Source organism: Pomacea canaliculata, linkage group LG4 (genome assembly GCF_003073045.1).
Source record: "Pomacea canaliculata isolate SZHN2017 linkage group LG4, ASM307304v1, whole genome shotgun sequence".
Taxonomy (NCBI): Eukaryota; Metazoa; Mollusca; class Gastropoda; order Architaenioglossa; family Ampullariidae; genus Pomacea; species Pomacea canaliculata.
The window spans coordinates 2,150,428-2,174,643 of NC_037593.1; the positions used below are offsets into that span (position 1 = coordinate 2,150,428).

The 24,216-nt window shown below is 44.8% G+C and overlaps 5 long non-coding RNA genes across 7 annotated transcripts; all 5 read right to left on the bottom strand.

Annotated features, from left to right (window-relative positions):
- Positions 1-1,551: 1,551 nt before the first annotated feature.
- LOC112562252 lies at positions 1,552-2,633 on the bottom strand. Its single transcript, XR_003098827.1, has 3 exons — positions 2,476-2,633; positions 2,078-2,166; positions 1,552-1,744 (listed from the first exon to the last, which is right to left on the bottom strand). It is a non-coding gene; the product is annotated as an uncharacterized LOC112562252 (long non-coding RNA).
- Positions 2,634-8,103: 5,470 nt separating this feature from the next.
- Positions 8,104-9,224, bottom strand: LOC112562253. Of its 3 annotated transcripts, none has more exons than XR_003098830.1 (3): positions 9,066-9,224; positions 8,743-8,831; positions 8,104-8,495 (listed from the first exon to the last, which is right to left on the bottom strand). It is a non-coding gene; the product is annotated as an uncharacterized LOC112562253 (long non-coding RNA). The 3 variants fall into 3 exon arrangements; XR_003098828.1 differs by having other exon boundaries at positions 8,743-8,883; positions 9,066-9,199; XR_003098829.1 differs by having other exon boundaries at positions 8,743-8,879; positions 9,066-9,090.
- A 2,819-nt stretch (positions 9,225-12,043) lies between these two features.
- LOC112562250 lies at positions 12,044-13,181 on the bottom strand. The gene is made up of 3 exons (XR_003098825.1): positions 13,024-13,181; positions 12,682-12,770; positions 12,044-12,434 (listed from the first exon to the last, which is right to left on the bottom strand). It is a non-coding gene; the product is annotated as an uncharacterized LOC112562250 (long non-coding RNA).
- Positions 13,182-14,592: 1,411 nt separating this feature from the next.
- On the bottom strand, positions 14,593-20,487 carry LOC112562251. The gene is made up of 4 exons (XR_003098826.1): positions 20,473-20,487; positions 15,678-15,898; positions 15,248-15,336; positions 14,593-15,053 (listed from the first exon to the last, which is right to left on the bottom strand). It is a non-coding gene; the product is annotated as an uncharacterized LOC112562251 (long non-coding RNA).
- A 1,728-nt stretch (positions 20,488-22,215) lies between these two features.
- Positions 22,216-23,498, bottom strand: LOC112562249. Its single transcript, XR_003098824.1, has 3 exons — positions 23,339-23,498; positions 23,003-23,091; positions 22,216-22,680 (listed from the first exon to the last, which is right to left on the bottom strand). It is a non-coding gene; the product is annotated as an uncharacterized LOC112562249 (long non-coding RNA).
- Positions 23,499-24,216: the final 718 nt, after the last annotated feature.

Consider the following 24,216-nt stretch of genomic DNA (forward strand, 5'->3'; position numbering starts at 1 on the left):
GGCAACAGAAATAGAGAAAGGTTCTATGGACACTGAGAGATGTCCGCCTAGCCACACCCTGAAATTCGTAAAATCAAATAGGTGTGAACAAACCACAATAGCAAGAATGAGGCTTGATGGGGAATGTCTGACAAGGTACAAGGACCTCCTTCCCTACACCCACACCCCCCCCCCAAAGATCCCCATTCCCCTCTACAGTGCGAAATAACCGCGAGGTGGAAACACTTCTCCTTAAAATCATCATCAACAACAGCAGCAGCAACAGCAAGAAGAAGCAGAAGATTCGGGTCATATTTTAAGATAATTGGCCTTATGTGGACGACCTTATCCTTTGCATTGTGGACTGTAAGTGGACCTACTTTGCTCCGTATTCATGACAGGTTGTGACCAAGGGGCATAACTCCAACGCAAAGAGAAGGAACAGAGTCGTTGCTGTTGTTATCTATCACTGGAGTCTGACATCTACAGACAGCAAGACATCTTGTCTTTCTGATTTCCAGATGGCTGCTCGTGCTCCAAAGCAAGTCATCGAAAAAGAAAATTGTGATTGCAGTCTATAGAAACGGAAAAAAAGTTTTATTTTCTCCACACCTTCTTCCGTCCTCTCTCATTCAACTGTCGGCACACGGCGAGTAAGGAGTGGACGACAGTAGCAGACGACTGATTTCTTTGCAGATGGAAGCAGACGACACCAGAGACTCTCAGCCCTGGTTAAGCACCCAACATGTTTTGCTTTTTATTTTGCCATATCTTCTTTTCTTTTATTTTGGTTGTTGTTTACGATATTAAGGGCTACTAAAAGGCTATAGACGGCACTGTGACAGGCTATATATAGACTACAGCATGGCGGTTGTGATGGTGTGACGTGTGATGTGTGTCCGAGGGGTGGACTCGTCACGACAATGACAATGACAATGACGAGGGTTGACAAGCGCTCGTGAATGTAATGTACTGTGTCGTTGTACTCACATTGTATTTCTTTCACATTTGTACACATCGCTGTCTTCTGTCCTCATCCTTTTCACCCTCCACTAGTTTCACAATCTTTGTTTAGTTGTAATTTTTATGTAAATGAATAGAGGAATGAAGCGTGACATCGTGTTGAGCTGTCACGTGATCATTTAACATCTTGTTGGGCTGTCACGTGATCATTTAACATCTTGTTGAGCTGTCTTGAACACATAGTGTAAACAAATAATAACATGGAAGGATATAAATGAACTTCAAGATTGTGATCATGTGATCATTTAACATCGTCAGGCAGCTTGTGTACAAGTGTAGTAGCAGCTCCAGGATCAGCTCCAAACAGTTTGGTTGCTAGTGGCTAATTCATTCTCATCATAATAACTCATTAACACCGGAATCTGTCCTGAGTGCCAGGAAAGTACAGCAGTGAGTGAGCCTCAGGCTGAGCTTCTCACTGGAACTTCTCAAAACCTTCCGGTTCATTATGACAGCAGTTTTAAAGCGGTTCCCTTTCTACACTCCCCGTGCACACACGTACACACACTCACACGGACACACACAAACAGGTACCTGCACAAAACATTATTCAATGCCAATGTTTTATTTTTGTGAAATCAGCAGACTGCTTAAGACAATCACGGCACCTTTAGATCAATTATTTCATCTCTGTCTGGGACGCACATGGGGCCCCCATCCGCCTGTCGTTTCTTCAAAGGATGCAGCAACACTCCCTCCCCATCAGCATCGATGTCGGCAGCAACAAGTGACTGGCCTGGGTCTGTCCACAGACAGCGATGTGAGAGTTTGATGGAAAAACGATTGTGTGCATAGTACAACTAAAGATACAACAACAAAACTAATCTTAAAATGTTCATAATTCATAGACTTTGAAACTCTCTCCCTCTCTCACCCTCAGTCTTTCCCTGTTTTACCTTTCATCGCCAACTCATTCACACCTTCTGACACACCAGACAATCATCAGCTCCGCTGATACTAACGGTAACTCTGGTGACCAAGGTATATAGCAACAGCCATTATTGAGATAATAAAATATATCGTAGCTTCACTCAATTTAAAAACGAGAAAAGAGAAGAAGAGGGCAAACACTGACCATCGCGATTCGCTGCAGCAGCAGTCAGCTGACACAGCACCACCAGCACCGCTACAACCATCAGCACGTGTCGCATGATGACGTGATATCTGACGGTGAGATACGACAGTCAACAGGTGTAACACCAGGTGTAGGACCTACCTGGTGGCCACAACATCTTTCTTCACTCAACTTACAAACTCACAACCGAGAGACTAAAGGTAGGAACTGAAAACCGTTAGGCTTGGACTTAAATCATCCTTCTTCTGCTCCTCGCTTACCTCGCCAAGCTTTTAATTTATTCTTTATCAACGACAGATTTGTCTCTCTCTCACACACAGCTGGACAAGAATACGACAAAACGTATTTTACGACAGTCGACTAAAACAAATCATCAAACATCACAAAAAACAGCTCACCGTTGTCACTCCTGATGTAAAATGACTCAGAGTCGAGACTCGTAGTTGAAATCTGCTTCACTGAGACATACCAGTGCACAGAAATTTCTCTCATTTATATTCTACACGAACGGCGAGGTGGACTGAGGTCAAGTGTCGAGAAACTACCTTGTAGCCGCTGATTGGCTGACGAATGATGATCTCGGACTTCCTCTTCCTTCTTTACTTCGTGTAGTAGTCTTGGAGTACAACAGCAGTCTAGTAGTAGTTTAGTAGAGCTCTAGTGGAGGTGTAGTAACAATGCTGTAAGTCTAGTAGCAGTCTAGTAGCATGTAGTCTAGTATTAGTCTAGTATTAGTCTAGTAGCAATCTTGTAGCGGTCTAATATTAGTCTACTAGCAATCTGGTAGCAGTCTAATATAAGTTCGACAAGCTGTTTCAGGCGGCTGCTCGCGGTTTGATTGATGAGGTCGAGTGTGTATAATGCATATTTTGGGAATAATCGGTCTATTCGTGGAAATAGATTCAGAATATATATCTAATAATTATTTATTTCAAGGATGACAGTAGGTAAACTGTGTTCACATAAACAAAACAGCTATGAACACCTTCATTTCTTGTTTCCTCGTCTCAACCTTCAATAGTTCACCTAAACTATTTTGTCCTCTGACCTCAGAGGATGTTGAGTGTGGGATGTGGATGTTGGGTACAGGGAGGTGGGCTGCCTGCATTCTTCCAGTTTATCCCTCGTCTGACGTCGACGACTTGTTTGTGCGGGAGGTGGGTGGCCTGGTTGGTGTGGGTGTTAGTGTGGGCTGTATAGGTCCATTGAAGTGTCCAGGCTCTAAGGTCAACGTCTCCTGGTACTGTCCCAGTACTTGTTGAGCTTGGTCTCTTTGTGAGGTGAGAGCTGACGATCTGTTTTGACATCTTGGATGTTCTCGTGAGCCGGCCTCGTAGGTAGTGATATCGAATCAGGTTCTGAAGGCAATTCCAACACGGCGAGATTACTTGCCGGTATGGTAGGTGTTGTGAATAGGGGTTCCACGGTGATGGTCCTTTTCTCTAGTGGTGGAATAAACTCTGGAGATAAGATTTGAAAAAGAAAGATAGATAAGAAAGGAGTTAGTCTGAAGCAGTCTCAGAAGCGAGTGGTGGGTTTGATGGAAGGAAATCCGCCAACATGGCGGTTTGTGTTGGTGTTCTCTTGTGATACATTTTGATCATGTTGATGTGGAACAGTTTGTCCTTTCCACGGATGTTTATGGTGTAGTCAGGATGCCTCTTCCGGGTAACCACGTACGGTACCTGCCACTGAGCGAGTAGCTTGTTCAGTTTCTTAGGTCGCAATAATAGTACCTCGTCTCCTTCCTGTAGTTCTCTAGCCCTCGCTCTTTTGTCGTAGTAATGCTTTCTGTTTTCCTCCTGCTTTATCTTGATTGATGGTAGCCATAGTTGTAGATTCCTACAGTATGTTTTTCAGATATAATACATACTGGAAGATTGACTTTCCTTCCTCTTCCTCTGAAGATTTTGTCTATGGTGTTGCCAACAGGCTAAAGGGTCCCCTAGGTTGTCTCCCATATAGTCCTGTACTCCCGGGGCATTTTCTATGATCAAATCAGTCACAGGGTGTTTGATCACACATTTCAAGACGCCTTTATAAAACGTTGTGCCCACTAACACACGAGCTACGGGGAAAGTTTCAATATTTTCCCTAAATGTTATGCATGCCTGGCTGTGACCGATATAATTCATTGTCCTGAACCAGGCCAGCACGAATTCCCGCTATCGTTGCTCCCGTGTCTCGCAACACCTGCACGGTTCTCCTCGAACTGTCCCTGGGTAAAGTTCTAGTCGTCCGAATTCTCCCTGCGTTGTAGATGAGCATAGAATGCCAATATTTGCTGGTTTCGGAGGTTCTCGATTGTCGGAGTTAGAGGTATTAGTCCCTAGCGTGTTTGCACACACTCGGGAAATGTGTCCGAATCCCCGGCATGCGTAGCACTGGATCTTCCTAATTAAAGTCGGAGACCTCTTGTCTGGTGATCGTGGAGTGGTAGACTCATCCGTCGTGGGGCGTGACCGCCCGGTCGGTCGTACCTCACTGGATCCTCTTCCTGGTATATAGCGAGTCCTTGAAGAACAGTCGTGACCCTGCATGCGGTTGTCACGCGGCCTACCCTAGCGAGGTGAACACGTGTTTCCACCGGTAGTTTGGCTCACACTGGTGAACGCTGGATTGTCACTCCGTCGTGTGCACTGAAACTTGATTAACATTTCTCGTTTTAGTTCGTCGTAATCTACGGGACCCTGTACACATCATCATACAACAGAAGGTCTTCTCCATGAAAAGCCGTGGACATTTGTAAGGGCCAAATATCCTTGGGCCATTTAAGAGTCTGTGCCTGAGCTTCAAATCGTCTCACAAAGGCGTTGATATCATCAGAGTCCTCTTTGAATACTTGGATCTTATGGATGAGTCCTCTTGGGGCTTGGTTCCCATTACTACTTGACGCACTCGAATCGGTTCCTCGCTTAAGATGTAGTCTCTCTAATTGGAAATGACACTCGGCTTCTCTTTCTCTTGCTGCCCATTCAGCCTCAGCTTCTTCCTTCTTAGCTATCCTATCAGCCTCTTCTTTCTTAGCTATCCTATCTTCATATCTTTCCTGTCTCTCTATACACTGTAGGACATAATTATTTAGTAAGGGCTTCGTCTCTAAGACCAATCAGTTCACCTTCCCTTACGTAAGCAGCTACATCCCTAGTCGGTTCTGCCATGTTTACAACAATTCACTACTCACAGGTTGATGCTATCAAGCTGAATGACTAAGCAACCACTCAAAGTTTTCAAACTTATACACAGTAAAGCTGTAAACCTGCACCAGGTTCATCAGAATTTCACAGAAGTTAACAAAATCAGTTCTCAAACATCAACATGAAAACATCCAATAACCTCACCAGAGGTATGTCAACAACTACAAAATTAACTTGCCTCAAAAGGTCATAACCAGCAACCAAAGTGTCAAGCGTGTTAATCAAAGGGAAACATTCATGGTTCCGAGAATCCCAAAAATGCACGGTATTCTCCTCAGTGCCACAATGAAGCATATCAACACAAATCAAATTGAGAAAACTGGTTGTCATACATAAATAGGGTCAAACAATACCATATGCACAATACATATAACGATCAGTCCAACATTTTCTTAAAATATTAAGGGAGCAAAATTGACCCTGAAAAGAAGAAGCTATTCATACTCCTAATCACTCACACGACCAATCAAGAACAGAAAGCTTAGAGACAGACGAGAGACAGGAAGGCACAGGAACTAGTCCCTTACTACGGGTAGAACTATACAAACCTAACCCGTAGAACTGGAGACGGGATCTACTGCACAGCCCCACACATTTTTAAACTCAACTTACTACACAACAGATGAACCCCTATCCTACACGCCCAATGGAAGATCACAAACACGAGATCAAAGACAAGCTCTCCTCCGACTCAGCACAGAACGAGACAAACCCTCGACAGATCACGTCGGGGTCACCAACGGACGTCACAAGGTTACTGAGTGCACTGTCAACACACTCCGTCCCACACCTGTCCTTTGCAACAACACACCACAAAGATTCTAAGTCGCCTTACTCCTGTAACAGGAGGGAGCTTGTATTTGTTGTAGAGGGGACAGGTAACTTAATTTACACACCTGAACATCTATACATAAACGAGATTATGAACCATAAATATATCATTAATGTCATGAATGATAGTTTCTAAAGCCTTCTTCTCCGAGGGGATTCCTCTCTGGGTAATTCCTCTTCTAGTTACTTCCTCTCCTGGGTAATTCCTGCAATGCTTATTCATATTGAACTTAATTACTATCACAACAACAACAACCACAAAATAAACTCTTTCCATTCTCTTTCAACCAAATATTACATCATTTCACCATTCTTTCGCCGATAGGGAGAGAGCCAAAGCAATAAAAACAACTTATCCCATACCTTGAATAGGCAAGGAATCAAACCGATTCCCCAATCTCTTCTACTCAAAATTCTCTTGTCTCTCTCACTCGAAGACTGGCGTGGGAATGATCAAACTCAGTATTTCTCATACACCACAGATTCGGTGAACCTTTCTCTCACTCAAGCCCGCTTTTTTTCTTGAAATCTTCACTTCCACCCATTCTCTCTAATGCACGTGTAAGGGCGATAATCCCTGTCTACCAACAGACAGAGGCAACAACCCCCCACTTCCTACCAAATGAAATTGTTTATATTTTGGGAAAAAAGTCATTGAAAGCGACTTTTACCAAAGTCAACGTGTCTGTGACTATCTCTTATATTTCTAGCTCTCTGATATTATGTCCCTTAATAAGAACAACAACAACAACAACAACAACAACAACAACAACAACAACAACAACAACAACAACAACAACAACAACAACAACAAAGAAAGGGTGTTTATCAAAACTTATATATTTTTTCCCTGCTCCCCACAATGGATGGCAAAATGCGGCGAACCCTGAGTGAACATTGCCACAGGATACAACTCACAACTAAGTAGGGCATGAACTTCCGGAGTGCTAGTCGCTAATAGTAATCACTTGACCTTTGCTTCATTGTCAGTTCTTGACCTTTAGTCATCTGTAGCATTTGACCTCATCACTTGTACCACATACTCACACGAGGAGAAATCATCGAGCTTCGTCATCAGGGCCTGTAGAGAGAGAGAGGAACTCCACTCCAAATAAGAAAAATTAGAAACCCAAGGAAAAACTGCTGTAGACTACAATGTGACAGACTATAGACTACAGTGTGACAGGCTATATATAGACTACAGTGTGACAGACTATAGACTACAGTGTGACAGGCTATATATAGACGGCACTGTGACAGGCTGTATACATGTCACACCTATGACATCGCTCTGGTCAACGGGGTGTGGCCTGGAAGATGCGGTTGTGATGGTGTGACGTGTGATGTGTGTCCGAGGGGTGGACCCGTCACGACAATGACAATGACAATGACAATGACGAGAGTTGACAAGCGCTTGTCAAAGTAATGTACTGTGTCGTTGTACTCACATTGTATTTCTTTTACATTTGTACACATCGCTGTTCTCATCCCTTTCACCGTCCACCAATTTCATAATCTTTATTTATTTTATTTTTTTATTTAAATGAATAGAGGAATGAAGAGTGACATCGTGATGAGCTGTCACGTGATCATTTAACATCGTGTTGAGCTGTCACGTGATCATTTAACATGGTGTTGAGCTGTCTTGAAGACATGGTGTAAACATATCATAACAGGGAAGGATATAAATGAACGTCAAGACTGCGGTCACGTGATCATTCAACATCTTCAGTCGATCGTTCACTAGCGAAATTAACTCTCCGTAGGACCAGCCACCGAGTGTTTGGTTGCTAGTTGACTAATTCACTGTCATCGTAATATAGTCATTAACACCGGAACTTGTGTCCTGAGTGCCAGGGACGTACAGTAGCGAGTGACCCTCGGGGTGAGCATCCTATTGTAACTTGTCTAAACTTGTTAGTTCATGATGACCGCAGTTAAAGTGGCTTCCCTCCTTCTCTTTCTCTCTCAACACACACATGTATACACATAGACAAGTTGTTCATTGTGGTTGTTTATTTGTCACAGCAGCATGCCTGTAAACAAACATCACGTTGAGTACAAACGACATATTGTTTGCTCGTCCATGTTATCTCTGGTACTGTGAGAAGCTGACGACAGCAAACGGTTTACACCGCTGTCACATCAACTGTACAACAACACAACAACATAACATCAGCAGCTACAAAGCCTGCGACTGTCGATGACTAGAGACAAATGTCTTGGGACTAAGAACCTTTCTGCAGGATCAGTGCCTGTCGTCGGTCACATCACCAGCTGACCTTGCGGTCGTCGTCGGGGCGGTAGTCGATTTCGAGCTCTGGTGTCTACCCAACTCGCCCGCTTCTTTATGGAATGTAGCAAGTCTTGTGACAGGGGCTTACCCTGGTCTGCCGACATAACATGGGGATATCGTACACACATTTATCAACTGTCTCCTTCTCTCACCTTAATTCTTTCTCTCTTCCTCGCGCACACATTCACACCTGACACACCAGACAATCATCAGCTCCACTGATACTAACGGTAACTCCGCTCGCCTGTGTATCTAGCAACAACCATTGTTGAGACAATAAATATATCGCATCTTACTCAACGTAAAAACGAGAAAAGAGCAGAAGAGAATCAAACACCAACCATCGCGAGTCGCTGCAGCAGCAGTCAGCTGACACAGCACCACCAGCACCGCTACAACCATCAGCACGTGTCGCATGATGACGTGATATCTGACGGTGAGAGAAGACAGTCAACAGGTGTAACAGCAGGTGGAGGACCTACCTGGTGGCCACAACATCTTTCTTCACTCAACTTACAAACTCACAAAACTTATCAACGACAGATTTGTCTCTCTCTCACACACACAGCTAGACAAGAATACCACAAGCCACACGCCATCTCTAGCAAAACGTATTTTACGACAGTCGACTAAAACAAATCATCAAATGTTACAAACAGCTCACCGTTGTCCCTCCTGATGTAAAATAACTCAGAGTCGAGACTGGTAGTTGAAATCTGCTTCACTGAGACACACCAGTACTTACAAATTTCTCCCATTTATATTCTACACGAACGGCGAGGTGCACAGAGGTCAAGTGTCGATCAAACAACCTCGTAGCCACCGATTGGCTGACGTACGATGACCTTTGACTTTATTTTCCTTCCGTTCTGTGGCAGTATGGGATGGCAGGCGACTGCAAAGAAAGAAGACTTTGTTCTCAGCATCAACAACTTATCGGTCTTTACTGGGCTGCCATGATTGTGACTGTTGGAGGGACACATCCTGGTTCTCTCTGGAGTTTTGACAGCCTCAGTCAGTTTTAGTCTACACCGGAAGTTGAAAGCCCAGTAGTTGAAACAGCGGCGTTCGAACCCCAGGTGTGCACTAGGCGGATCGGTACCCATGAACAACAGCGCAGTTCTTGTAGCACTCACTCACTCACTCACTCGCTGAACCGAGACGCACACGTCCCAGAACCGGTGACGTCATCGACAACGAGGCTGCTGTTAACGAAGATGACTAGTGCACGACGGACCACAAAGACCCTGCTACTGTCCCCCTAGGTACCTCCAACTGCCAGGAACACACACGTCATACTCAATGGAGTGAACAAGATCGGAGTGACAGACAGGGCCGCCGAGAGCCAGCCCGGGCCCCGGGACAGACCTCTCCGGGCCCCTTGTACTTGTAATCGTAAATTATTTTCCCAGTATATAATGTATGTTTACAATTCGAATCTCAATATCTACACTCAAACTCAACTTCTGCATGTGTAATGCTTGGGTGTTCTGTCCTTAGACCTTTCTTTAAAAGAAAAAGAAAAGGAGAGAGAAGAAAAAAAAATCCACTGACCAAGGCCGGGCCCCCTTGACAGCCGCGGGCCCGGGTACACCAGACCCCCCTGTCCCCCCCTCTCGTCAGGCCTGGTGACAGACGGCACCAACCTACCCGATCCTCTCCCCTCCAGACATCATTGTACGCGTGGTCAGAGTTGTCTGCCCAGTCAATGGAGGACATCGAAAACGGACAACAGTACCTACAAAGAACACCAACAAGAAATAAGTGACAAGATGGCCCGGCCCTCCACAGTTCATGACAATTGCTATCCCATAATGTCGGGGACTTTGTGTGGACGGCAAGACACAAGCAAGACAAGGGAGAGAATCAAAGCGATTCCACAATCTCTTCTACTCAAAATTCTCTTGTCTCTCTCACTCGAAGACTGGCGTGGGAATGATCAAACTCAGTATTTCTCATACACCACAGATTCGGTGAACCTTTCTCTCACTCAAGCCCGCTTTTTTCTTGAAATCTTCACTTCCACCCATTCTCTCTAATGCACGTGTAAGGGCGATAATCCCTGTCTACCAACAGACAGAGGCAACAACCCCCCACTTCCTACCAAATGAATTGTTTATATTTTGGGAAAAAAGTCATGAAAGCGACTTTTACCAAAGTCAACGTGTCTGTGACTATCTCTTATATTTCTAGCTCTCTGATATTATGTCCCTTAATAAGAACAACAACAACAACAACAACAACAACAACAACAACAACAGCACAACAACAAACAACAACAAAGAAAGGGTGTTTATCAAAACTTATATATTTTTTCCCTGCTCCCACAATGGATGGCAAAATGCGGCGAACCCTGAGTGAACATTGCCACAGGATACAACTCACAACTAAGTAGGGCATGAACTTCCTGGAGTGCTAGTCGCTAATAGTAATCACTTGACCTTTGCTTCATTGTCAGTTCTTGACCTTTCGTCATCTCTAGTATTTGACCTCAACACTTGTACCACACTTCACACGAGGAGAAATCATCAGGACCTGTAGTTAGAGAGAGAGGAACTCCAAATAAGAAAAATTAGAAACCCAAGGAAAAACTGCTGTAGACTACAGTGTGACAAGCTATATATAGACTAGAGTGTGACAGGCTGTATATAGACTACACTGTGACAGACTATAGACTACAGTGTGACAGGCTGTATAGAGACTACAGTGTGACAGACTATAGACTACAGTGTGACAGGGTGTATATAGACTACAGTATGACAGGCTATATATAGACTACAGTGTGACAGGCTGTATATAGACTACAGTGTGACAGGCTGTATATAGACTACAGTGTGACAGGCTGTATATAGACTACAGTGTGACAGGCTAAATATAGACTACAGTGTGACAGACTATAGACTACAGTGTGACAGTCTATATATAGACTACAGTGTGACAGGCTGTAGACTGTATACATATGACATCGCTCTGGTCAAGTGTATGTGCCCTGGAAGATGCGGTTGTGATGGTGTGACGTGTGATGTGTGTCCGAGGGGTGGACCCGTCACGACAATGACAATGACAATGACAATGACGAGAGTTGACAAGCGCTTGTGAATGTAATGTACTGTGTCGTTGTACTCACATTGTATTTATTTCACATTTGTACACATCGCTGTTCTCATCCCTTTCACCGTCCACCAATTTCATAATCTTTACTTATTTTATTTTTTTATTTAAATGAATAGAGAAATGAAGCGTGACATCGTGATGAGCTGTCACGTGATCATTTAACATGGTGTTGAGCTGTCTTGAAGACATGGTGTAAACATATCATAACAGGGAAGGATATAAATGAACGTCAAGACTGCGGTCACGTGATCATTCAAATCTTCAGTCGATCGTTCACGAGCGAAGTTAACTCTCCGTAGGACCAGCCACCGAGTGTTTGGTTGCTAGTGACTAATTCACTGTCATCATAATAGTCATTAACACCGGAACTTGTGTCCTGAGTGCCAGGGACGTACAGTAGCGAGTGACCCTCGGGGTCAGCATCCTATTGTAACTTGTCTAAACTTGTTAGTTCATGATGACCGCAGTTAAAGTGGCTTCCCTCCCTCTCTCTCTCTCTCCACACACACATGTATACACATAGACAAGTTGTTCATTGTGGTTGTTTATTTGTCACAGCAGCATGCCTGTAAACAAACATCACGTTGAGTACAAACGACATATTGTTTGCTCGTCCATGTTATCTCTGGTACTGTGAGAAGCTGACGACAGCAAACGGTTTACACGCTGTCACATCAACTGTACAACAACACAACAACATAACATCAGCAGCTACAAAGCCTGCGACTGTCGATGACTAGAGACAAATGTCTTGGGACTAAGAACCTTTCTGCAGGATCAGTGCCTGTCGTCGGTCACATCACCAGCTGACCTGGCGGTCGTCGTCGGGGCGGTAGTCGTTTTGAAGGTCTGGTGTCTACCCAACTCGCCCGCTTCTTTATGGAATGTAGCAAGTCTTGTGACAGGGGCTTACCCTGGTCTGCTAACATAACATGGGGATATCGTACACACATTTATCAACTGTCTCCTTCTCTCACCTTAATTCTTTCTCTCTTCCTCGCGCACACATTCACACCTGACACACCAGACAATCATCAGCTCCACTGATACTAACGGTTACTCCGCTCGCCTGTGTATCTAGCAACAACCATTGTTGAGACAATAAATATATCGCATCTTACTCAACGTAAAAACGAGAAAAGAGCAGAAGAGAATCAAACACTGACCATCGCGAGTCGCTGCAGCAGCAGTCAGCTGACACAGCACCACCAGCACCGCTACAACCATCAGCACGTGTCGCATGATGACGTGATATCTGACGGTGAGAGAAGACAGTCAACAGGTGTAACAGCAGGTGGGGGACCTACCTGGTGGCCACAACATCTTTCTTCACTCAACTTACAAACTCACAAAACTTATAAACGACTGATTTGTCTCTCTCTCTTTCTCTCTCACACACAAACACCAAACAGCTAGACAAGAATACCACAAGCCACACGCCATCTCTAGCAAAACGTATTTTACGACAGTCGACTAAAACAAATCATCAAATGTTACAAACAGCTCACCGTTGTCACTCCTGATGTACAATGACTCAGAGTCGAGACTCGTATATGAAATCTGCTTCACTGAGACACCAGTACTTACAAATTTCTCCCATTTATATTCTACACGAAAGGCGAGGTGCACAGAGGTCAAGTGTCGATCAAACAACCTGGTAGCCGCTGATTTGCTGACGTACGATGACCTTTGACTTGATTTTCCTTCCGTTCTGCGGCAGTATGGGATGGCAGGCGACTGAAAACAAAGAAGACTTTGTGCTCAGCATCAACAACTTCTCGGCCTTTACTGGGTTGCCGTGATTGTGACTATTGGAGGGTCGCATCCTGGTCCTCACTGGAGTTTTGACAGCCTCAGTCAGTTTTAGTCTACACCGGAAGTTGAAAGCCCAGTAGTTGAAACAGCGGCGTTCGAACCCCAGGTGTGCACTAGGCGGATCGGTACCCATGAACAACAGCGCAGTTCTTGTAGCCAGCCCAGGTGTGCATCAGGTATCTGCCACCTCACAGGGCCGATGAAGGGAAGGCGGTGAGAGGAGAGGACATGAGCACCTCCCTGACAAACATTCCCCAAGATGGTGGGATCTGCAACTCCCCAAACCTGAATGACCTTTTCTGTTCGTCTTGACATAGAGGGGAGCATGGCGGTGGTCATAGTTAAACTCAGTGATATGTTTTGTGTCTAGGACTGGCAGTTCTGTGAGATACTAAAGATACTCGACACTTGATTATCTCACCATGTCAGGGGCGGTAAGTTAGAGACGACATTCCTAGTGATGGCGATAGTGACAGGTAGTTCTTGTTAGAAATGATGATTTATTGTTACTGGTCTTATAACAGTCTAGTAACAGTCTTGTAACAGTCTAGTAACAATATTGTAACAGTCTAGTAACAGTCTAGTAAGAGTCTGGTAACAGTCTAGTAACAGTCTAGTTACAGTCTTGTAACTGTGTGCTGTGTGTCCGACAGACGGACCGGCGCGAGGGTTGATTACTACTTGTGACAGTGATTGTACTTATCCTTACACTCAGTGTACTTATTTCACATTATACACTTGGCTTTCTTGTTCTGTCCTCCCTTACAACCTCAACAATCTTTTTTAAAGAAGTGAAAGACGACATCGCAATGAGCTGTGTTAAATACATGGTGTATATATAAATATACAATGATATCAATGAGAGCGAAAGTCGTGGCAGCGGTCACGTGATCATTCAACATCGTCAGGCGGCTTGTGTACAAGTGTAGTAGCAGCTGCAGGACCAGCTCCCGAGAGTTGTAATAACTCGTTAACACCGGAACTTGTCGTGAGTGCCAGGGCAGTACAGCAGTGAGTGAGCCTCGGGGTGAGCTTCCACAACTTCTCAAAACCTTCCGGTTCATAGGACCGCAGTTAGAGCGGCTCCCTCTCTACACGTCCGCGTGCAGACAGACAGACAGACAGACAGACAGACAGACAGACAGACAGACTCACACACACACACACACACACACACACACACACACACAAAGACTCACAGACACACACGCAGACAGACACACATACAGACACACATACACACAGACTCGCACAAAACATTATTCAGTTTTAACGTTTTATTTTTGTGAAATCAGCAGACTGCTAAAGACAATCACAGCAGCTGGAGGACACGTGACATCATGTTGTTTGCTTCAGTCCACGTCATCTCTCGTCCTGCCATCGTCTCAACACCGCCGACTGTCACATCAAACTGTTGTGTGCAAAGTCAAAGATAGAAACATCGCCAGCTGAACATTTGAAAAAGCTGTGAATGGAAATGGCGAGACAAAGCATAATTTCTTGTGGTGAAGAAGACATTTTTCAGTGGCGGTAGTAACTGTCTCTCACACCAGAATACGTTCCGGTCTTCGGGTCGATCGAGGCCGCGGTCGTCGTCGGGGCTCGTGTCGAAATGGGATTACCGGGCCGAGGTGCTGATCCATCGCTCGTTTCTTCAACGAATGCAGCAACCCTCCCTCCCCCTTAGCATCGATGTGAGCAGCAACAAGTGACTGGCCTGGGTCTGTCCACAGACACAGCGATGTGAGAGTTTGATGGAAAAACGATTGTCTGCATAGTACAACTAAAGATACAACAACAAAACTAATCGTAAAATGACCAAGGTATCTAACAACAACCATTATTGAGACAATAAATATATCGTAGCTTCACTCAACTTAAAAACGAGAAAAGAGCAGAAGAGAATCAAACACTGACCATCGCGAGTCGCTGCAGCAGCAGTCAGCTGACACAGCACCACCAGCACCGCTACAACCATCAGCACGTGTCGCATGATGACGTGATATCTGACGGTGAGAGACGACAGTCAACAGGTGTAACACCAGGTGTAGGACTAACCTAGTGGCCACAACATCTTTCTTCATTCAACTTACAAACTCACAACAGAGAGACTAAAGGTAGGAACTGTAAACCGTGGCTTGGACTTCAATTAACATCCTTCTTTTGCTCCTCGCTTACCTCGCCAAGCTTTTAATTTATTATTTATCAACGACAGATTTGTCTCTCTCTCTCACACACAAACACCAAATAGCTAGACAAGAATACCACAAGCCACACGCCATCTCTAGCAAAACGTATTTTACGACAGTCGACTAAAACAAATCATCAAATGTTACAAACAGCTCACCGTTGTCACTCCTGATGTACAATGACTCAGAGTCGAGACTGGTAGTTGAAATCTGTTTCACTGAGACACACCAGTACTTACAATTTTCTCCAATTTATATTCTGCACTAACGGCGAGGTGCACTGAGGTCGAGTGTCGATCATACAACCTCGTAGCCGCTGATTGGCTGACCTTTGACTTGATTTTCCTTCCGTTCTGCGGCAGTATGGGATGGCAGGCGACTGAAAAAGAAAGAAGACTTTGTGCTCAACATCAACAACTTCTCGGTGTTTACTGGGCTGCCATTATTTTGACTTTTGTCCATTATTTTCACTCACTCACTCACTCACTCACTCACTCACTCACTCAGACTTTTTTATTTGTCACTGTCAGATTTGAACACACCACCTTTCAGTCTTCAGACCTCGTCGGTAGCCACCAGGCTATACAGCCGTTACCAACAACGTGTCTAAACTTCGTGAAAAAGTCAAGTTCGCTGTTTACACCAATGAACAAGTCCGCTCAACCGACACGCACACGCCCCAGAACCGGTGACGTCATCGACAACGAGGCTGCTGTTAACGAAGATGACTAGTGCACGACGGACCACAAACACCCTGCTACTGTCCCCCTAGGTACCTCCAACTGCCAGGAACACACACGTCATACTCAATGGAGTGAACAAGATCGGACTGACAGACGACAACAAACCTACCCGATCCTCTCCCCTCCAGACATCATTGTACGCGTGGTCAGAGTTGCCTGCCCCAGTCAATGGAGGACATCGAAAACGGACAACAGTACCCTACAAAGAACACCAACAAGAAATAAGTGACAAGATGGCCCGGCCCTCCACAGTTCATGACAATTGCTATCCCATAATGTCGAGGACTTTGTGTGGACGGCAAGACACAAGCAAGACAAGGGAGAGAATAAGTTCCACTGACCCAGTGACTACGCGACACGAGGTGTCCGTGCTAACGGTCACCAGGACACAGCACGGGACTCACCCGTGAAAATATTTCACATCTTCAACTGCGACATCGAAGGTTTGCTCGTGAAAACACGATCCTGGCTTTGTACAAAGCATTAACGTGTTTGTTATTGTGTCTTACAGACATTGCTTGACGTCAGCAGTACACTGCAATGTTTCTCTGACTTCCAACGATACTTCAGTCCTGCTTCGACACTTACATCGCAAGGAAGAGCTGCCGGCCGATATCCTTGTTTTAGTAAAAAATGTATTTAATAAGTTTTTGCATAGACTGCAGTGTACGGTTGACAATTTGATTTTATTGCAATTTGACACCGAGTTTAACGAGACAAGTTCTGGACTTAAACCCACAGGTGAAACGCAGGTTCGGAGACAGACCAGGAGGAGATCGATCCTCGCCCAGAACCGGATCCGCTGGGGTGTATGGTTGCGGCACTAGGAGACAAAGAAGACTAAAAAGATAAGTGGGTTTGTGTGTGTGTGTGCGTGCTGCTTCCACCATTTTGTAAGTCTATGATCATGTTGAAAGCACAGTTACATCTGGACTTACAGGTCTACCACAGAGACGTTAATATTCGAATACCACTTCTACCTACCGCAGCGTTCTCATGGCAACCTACTATTTCTACCTACGCATCTGGTTTTGTAACATCATTTCTCATCTCCATCTCTTCCCAGAAGCACATTTTCCCGAGTTCCTCGACCATCTCACCGGAACATGGAGATGAAGCTGAGTTTGTAAGGTGGCCAGTGACAAATCACTGTCATGTGACCCACAGCTTTCATGCTCGTTGACCAACGGTGACCTCGCCACCAGCTCTGTCCATTTTTCACGGTTCCTCAAAGCCCCATGGGGAGTTAATCACACCAGCGCTGTCCACACTTTCCATGTATCCTCCTCCCTGTATCTTTCCTTGTCTTCTGTCTTCTCTTCTCCACTTTCCTTATTGTTTGGGCATCGTGGTGTTGATTCCCTCTCCGATTTAAAACAAATGATATCACAGATGGTTCGCCTCTTCGAAAGTGAGACGTTTGCGATTTGTTTGTGGCTGTCGAACCTTTGCAGTCAGATGTTCCGAAATGTTTGTAAAGGAGACATGCAGGACATATAAGTCACAGGGCAGAGACATTCATTTCGTCCTTTTCAGTTCGGAAAAGAATTACCAGCAGCTGATATAAATTACATCAAGCCTTATGAAACTGATATAAAGCCTTGTGGTTACTACTTCATAGCAGCTCTCAGTTACACGTTCGCTTGGCCCAGTGACAAGAAAAAGCTCTTCTAGGAGCCTAGAGCCAGTGAACCACTCACAGTTAGCCCACTCAATGTATCATCATCGTTATTTCCTCAGCTAGCAGTGTCATAATCCAATTACCGGAAATTGGTCATCAAGCCTTTATTGAAGCGAGACATTCGATGAGATAAAATCTGAGAGGAAGGGGAACTGCCAGGGTCGAGACTGGAACTGTTTTCCCGTCAGACAATATTTCAAAGTACAGCACCCTTTCCTTTCTTTAGCAACCAGTAGGTGAGACAAACACAAATGTTTAGCTTAGTCTCGGGATTTTTTCTAAACCAAGTATATTTGACGGCGCCATCGTTAGGACAACAAGGACAGGACTTTCTTTGAAGTTATAAGTTGTCGGTAGCCGTGAGATCAGATCCCGTCCCCAACACACCTTTTTTTTCCTTTTTTTTTTATTACCTTCTTTTCCGTACTCCCACCCGGCTAGCCTTTTATTTTTACTGAAAAGAATGAGCAGGATGGAGAGTGGGGGTGGGGTGGGGAAGCAGAATCCTATCCACAGGCCACAAACCAGTGACCATATGCAGTAACTTCCAGAACACGAAGTCTACCCTTATTCTAAGGGGTGACTAATGCATTTACTTTTGCATTATCCTAACATAAAAATTCCATTTAAAATGAAAGAAAAACTGGATAAAAATAAAAATACGTTAAATGAAACAATGTCAGTGACACTAACTCAGATGAAGTGATGATCCAGACATTTTAGAGTTGGCTAATATCGATGCAGTCTTGGCTTGCATCACATTAGAATGCTACATTTTGATTGCCCGAGGGTAGTCACGTGACCGTGGTGACGGCCTGGCGACCTACCCGGTCGTAAAATATGCGGCGTTCAATCGGAGCGCCAGATGAGAAGGTGAAGAAATGGGTGATTTACCAGTCGACACACCACGTGACCTATCAGACGCGCGCGCAGCAATCAGCGGAAGGGGGTAGGGTTCGGTTACCAATTAGGTCGGGGAGTGCCGGCGATTAGCTGCCGAGCCTTGCACCTTGGCCCAGTGGGCGCGGGCGGGACCGCAAGTCAAACAAGTGTGCCGCGCGAGGACCGCGCCAGTGCACGTGCGACGCGTGACGACACGGTGCGCCTAATGAGGCGGTCAGCTCGTGCCGCGAGGGGCGCCCGTGCACCAGACCTGACGTCGGGCTGTTGTGCGGCGTCAAAAGTTGCAGCAGCTCGTCGAACGCCGCCGACCTCGGGTCCGAGTCCCCCGATGTACCACTCCCGTGCACCCACCCAGCCTCAAACATCCTCAATAGCCTCCCCTGGCAAAAGAGAAGTGGTGCGCGGGAAAATGACACGCCGGAAGTGGCATGAAAGTGATGGCGCTTCACACACCAGTTGGCAATCACTGACTAGGTTACCGCAGCTTATTCTTCCATTGTCGGAGGAAACCAGCGAAGCAGTTTGCCCTCGCCCCCCGCTTCTGTCAGACTGTAGAGCGAGACCCACATCTGTGTGGCGCGCGTGCGAGAGAGAAAGAGAAAAAGAGGAAAAGGATAATCTTTAAGGAGTGAATAAAACTTACATTGAGAAACACCTCCAAGAAAAGACAAACGTATAGTTCAGAATAAACGCAAAAATAAAAACGGTATCTTGAGAGAATGTCGATGCCAGATATCAGATATCAGATATAAATTATAGCAAATTGTATTGAAACAGATTTTCAATGGTGAAGAAGACACGCTGGGGTCATTAGTGTCAAAGTGTCAAATGACACAGTAAATTATTTAACACCTACATACAGCAAGGTACACGACAGTAAACCCGACATTATTGTGACTGTCTGTGGTAAAGTTTGTTTTAAATATACATTACTTTTTCATAAAATAAGTAAACTATAAGCTAAACTACATCGTCCTCGTCATGCTGTCATTTTAAAATTTGGACTGACATGTAGATGTAATTGTTACATATTTTTAAAAAGTTTGATTTTTGTCAGAGCTTTCTAGCATCAATGCTGTTTAAATTACAATTAGATAAGTTGATGTGTTTGGCAAAAATATGTCGGACTTCTTTATTATATTTTATGTGAGATTATGTTTGCCACATTCCACAGCTGGTCCATGCACAAAAAAACAAATTCCAAATTTCCGAACCCACAGTCCGAACACTTCCACTGTCACAACACATCTTATGTTCCTTCCGACCATTCAATTCCCTCTCCCCCTAAAAAAAATCTCCAGTTGAAAATGACACCAAGTCTCCACTTGAATATAACCACAAAGTTTTCCACTTCTAGGTAACAAATATGTCCACTTGAAAGTAACACAAAAGTTTTCACTGACACCGATGCTCTTCCTGAAGTTATTTCTAATTCAGCTCTGGTTGGTGAGCCCGAGGCGGATACGATGAATAAGCCGAAGATCAACAACAACAAAGTGAGGAAAAAAACCCACAAAAACCTGGAGAAAAAAAGTCTTTAGCTAAATGCAAGTTCAAAACTCTAACTAACATTCTTCAAACATTAAACACACGCTCACCGAACAATCAACAAAGATACACACTCACCTCAACAGATACAAATCTGGTCAGGATGTGGCCAGTCCAGTCAAGGCTAACTTCCAATTCTGTTCAGGACTTGTTAAATAACCACAATTCTGTTCAGCTTGTTAAATAACACAAATCTGGTCAGGATGTGCACGTCCGGTCAGGACTACAACACCAAGTCGGTTCAAGACTTGTTGCAAACAAAACGTCTTGGACACACTGATGACACCGAGGAGACTGTTTACTTCTCCCCCCCCGTCAGGAAAACTCACACAACAACATCCCAAAACACTCAAACACTCTTTCCTTTGTTCTTCGAACAAAACAACCTATCAACACCAGTTGATTAAAAAAAAAAACAAAAAAAAAAAAAAAACAAAGCCCGGCGCGGGAGGGATTTGGATCCCTGTTGTGGCGCGCACTCAGACAGTAATTGCTGTCTTTCAACCTCCCCCTTCCAGTTACTTTTCCCTGTCTCCTACGTAGCTCAAAAAAAAAAAAATTAAAAAATATAGCGCAGCAGGTTTGTGACATACCTCATTTATTATTACTTTCTTTGTTTAAACAGTTTCAAAAGCTTATCGAGCTCGCTTAACATCTTTCTCACTAACCCTTCCGGCCAAGAGCAATCCCCCCGTCTCCCATGTTACCTACTGGTCAGCTCTTCCAGTACCTCTATTACAAAATACACTACCAAACATTATACCTAAAGAAGAAAACACCAAACCCCCGTGACAGCAACGATCAACATTCCAGCTCTGCACATATACACCTGCGCGCACACACCTATGCACACATGCGCTGCATTGGCACAGGCCACGCAGTCACACTCGGTCACACACCGTGGGTGACAGCGAGTGGGTGGGGGATGTTTTATGTTGGTCAAACGAAAACCGCCAAAGAAAAGCATTATGGGGGAGGGGGGAGGGAGACGACACTCGATGTACCGATGTACTGTCCGGCTGCTTTCTTCACTCAGGCTTCAACACAGCCTGCAATTAGCATGGCAAACAAGACCAACGGACTGTCCTCGATCTGATCGTCAGAGGTGTTAGAACCTCCACTTGCCTCAGGGCCCGCTTTTGTGACGGTGATGACCGTCTCCTCTCTACGTTCCCCTACCTTTCTTCAGTTCTTTGCTCTTTGTGAGGAATTACGTCTCAATAATTGGGGGGGCAAAAGGATATTCCTGCCCCCCTGTATTTTCCTTGGGGGGGGGGGAGGCGGCTGCCCCCGCTGCCCCCCTGGTTCCTACGCCACTGAATCAGTGTACTTATTTCACATTATACACTTGGCCTTCTTGTTCTGTCCTCCCTTACAACCTCAACAATCTTTTTTAAATAAGTGAAAGACGACATCGTAATGAGCTGTGTTAAATACATGGTGTATATATACATATACAATGCTATCGATGAGAGCGAAAGTCGTGGCAGCGGTCACGTGAATCATTCAACATCATCAGGCGGCTTGTGTACAAGTGTAGTAGCAGCTGCAGGACGCAGCTCCCGAGAGTTGATAATAACTCGTTAACACCCGGGAACTTGTCGTGAGTGCCAGGGCAGTACAGCAAGTGACGTGAGCCTCGGGGTGAGCTTCCACAACATTCTCAACCTTCCGGTTTCATAGGACGCAGTTAGAGCGGCTCCCTTCTCTACACGTCCGCGTGATCGACAGACAGACAGACAGACACACAGATAGAACAGACAGACACACACACCAAACACACACACACACAGAGACTCACACAGGTACCTGCACAAAACATTTTTCAGTTTGAATGTTTTATTTTTGTGAAATCAGCAGACTGCTAAAGACAATCACAGCAGCTGGAGGACACGTGACATCATGTTGTTTGCTTCAGTCCACGTCATCTCTCGTCCTGCCATCGTCTCAACACCACCGACTGTCACATCAAACTGTTGTGTGCAAAGTCAAAGATAGAAACATCGCCAGCTGAACATTTGAAAAAGCTGTGAATGGAAATGGCGAGACAAAGCATAATTTCCTGTGGTGAAGAAGACATTTTTCAGTGGCGGTAGTAACTGTCTCTCACACCAGAATAGGTCCTCGTCTTTGGTCCCATCTCGGCTGCGGTCGTCGTCGTGGCATAAGTCGCGCTACTTCTACCGGGGCGCGGACGCTGGAACACCGCTCGTTTCTTCAACGAATGCAGCAACCCTCCCTCCCCCTCAGCATCGATGTCGGCAGCAACAAGTGACTGGCCTGGGTCTGTCCACAGACAGCGATGTGAGCATTTAATCGAAAAACGATTGTCTGCATAGTACAACTAAAGATACAACAACAAAACTAATCGTAAAATGTTCATAATTCATAGACTTTGAGACTCTCTCCCTCTCTCACCCTCAGTCTTTCCCTGTTTTACCTTTCATTCACACCTGCTGACACACCAGACAATCATCAGCTCCACTGATACTAACGGTAACTCTGGTGACCAAAGTATCTAACAACAACCATTATTGAGATAATAAAATATATCGTAGCTTCACTCAATTTAAAAACGAGAAAAGAGAAGAGGAGGGCAAACACTGACCATCGCGAGTCGCTGCAGCAGCAGTCAGCTGACACAGCACCACCAGCACCGCTACAACCATCAGCACGTGTCGCATGATGACGTGATATCTGACGGTGAGAGACGACAGTCAACAGGTGTAACACCACAGAAGTAGGAACTACCTGGTGGCCACAACATCTTTCTTCACTCAACTTACAAACTCACAAAACTTATAAACGATTTATTTGTCTCTCTCTCTCACACACAACCACCAAACAGCTAGATAAGAATACCACAAGCCACACGCCATCTCTAGCAAAACGTATTTTACGACAGTCGACTAAAACAAATCATCAAATGTTACAAACAGCTCACCGTTGTCACTCCTGATGTACAATGACTCAGAGTCGAGACTCGTAGATGAAATCTGCTTCACTGAGGCACACCAGTACTTACAAATTTCTCTCATTTATATTCTACACGAACGGCGAGGTGTACAGAGGTCAAGTGTCGAGAAAACAACCTCGTAGCCACCGATTGGCTGACGTACGATGACCTTTGACTTGAGTTTCCTTCCGCTCTGTGGCAGTATGGGATGGCAGGCAAAGATGACTGTGCTGGGCATCAACAACTTCTTTGCCTTTACTGGGCTGCCATGGTTTTGACTTTTGGAGGGTCGCATCCTGGTTTTCATTGGAGGTTTGAGAGCCTCCGTCAGTTTTAGTCTAGACCGGAAGTTGAAAGCTCAATAGTTGAAACAGCGGCGTTCGAACCCAAGGTGCGCACTAGTCGGTTCTGTACCCGTGAACAACACCCCAATTTTTCTACTAGAGCCACATTTTTCTGTAGTCTAGAAATTATGGGGTTCCATAAGTCAGATTAAATGCATATTGTGGGATTTATTTTGATGACTTTTTATGCAACAAACTGTATTTTGATAATAATAATGATCATAATATTGGGTTAGAATAGAATCATAATAATAATCATAATCATCATCTTTCAATCCTATAAAGCCATATATCACTGTGTACATGCACTTGTCTAAAAATATAGGAAATCTTCTTGAGGAAAACATTTACTCAATAATATTTGTCTTTTTTATGTTATGCCTGTAACAGCTACATAATTGTTCTCGGTAGTTAGTTGCGAGTTATTGTTTTTGCCAATACAAGGGAAGCTATTCAGTCGCCATGTGGGCAATGGTACTACAGAGTTGCCTCCCTTGAGACTTGACGGCAGACTGAAGGAGG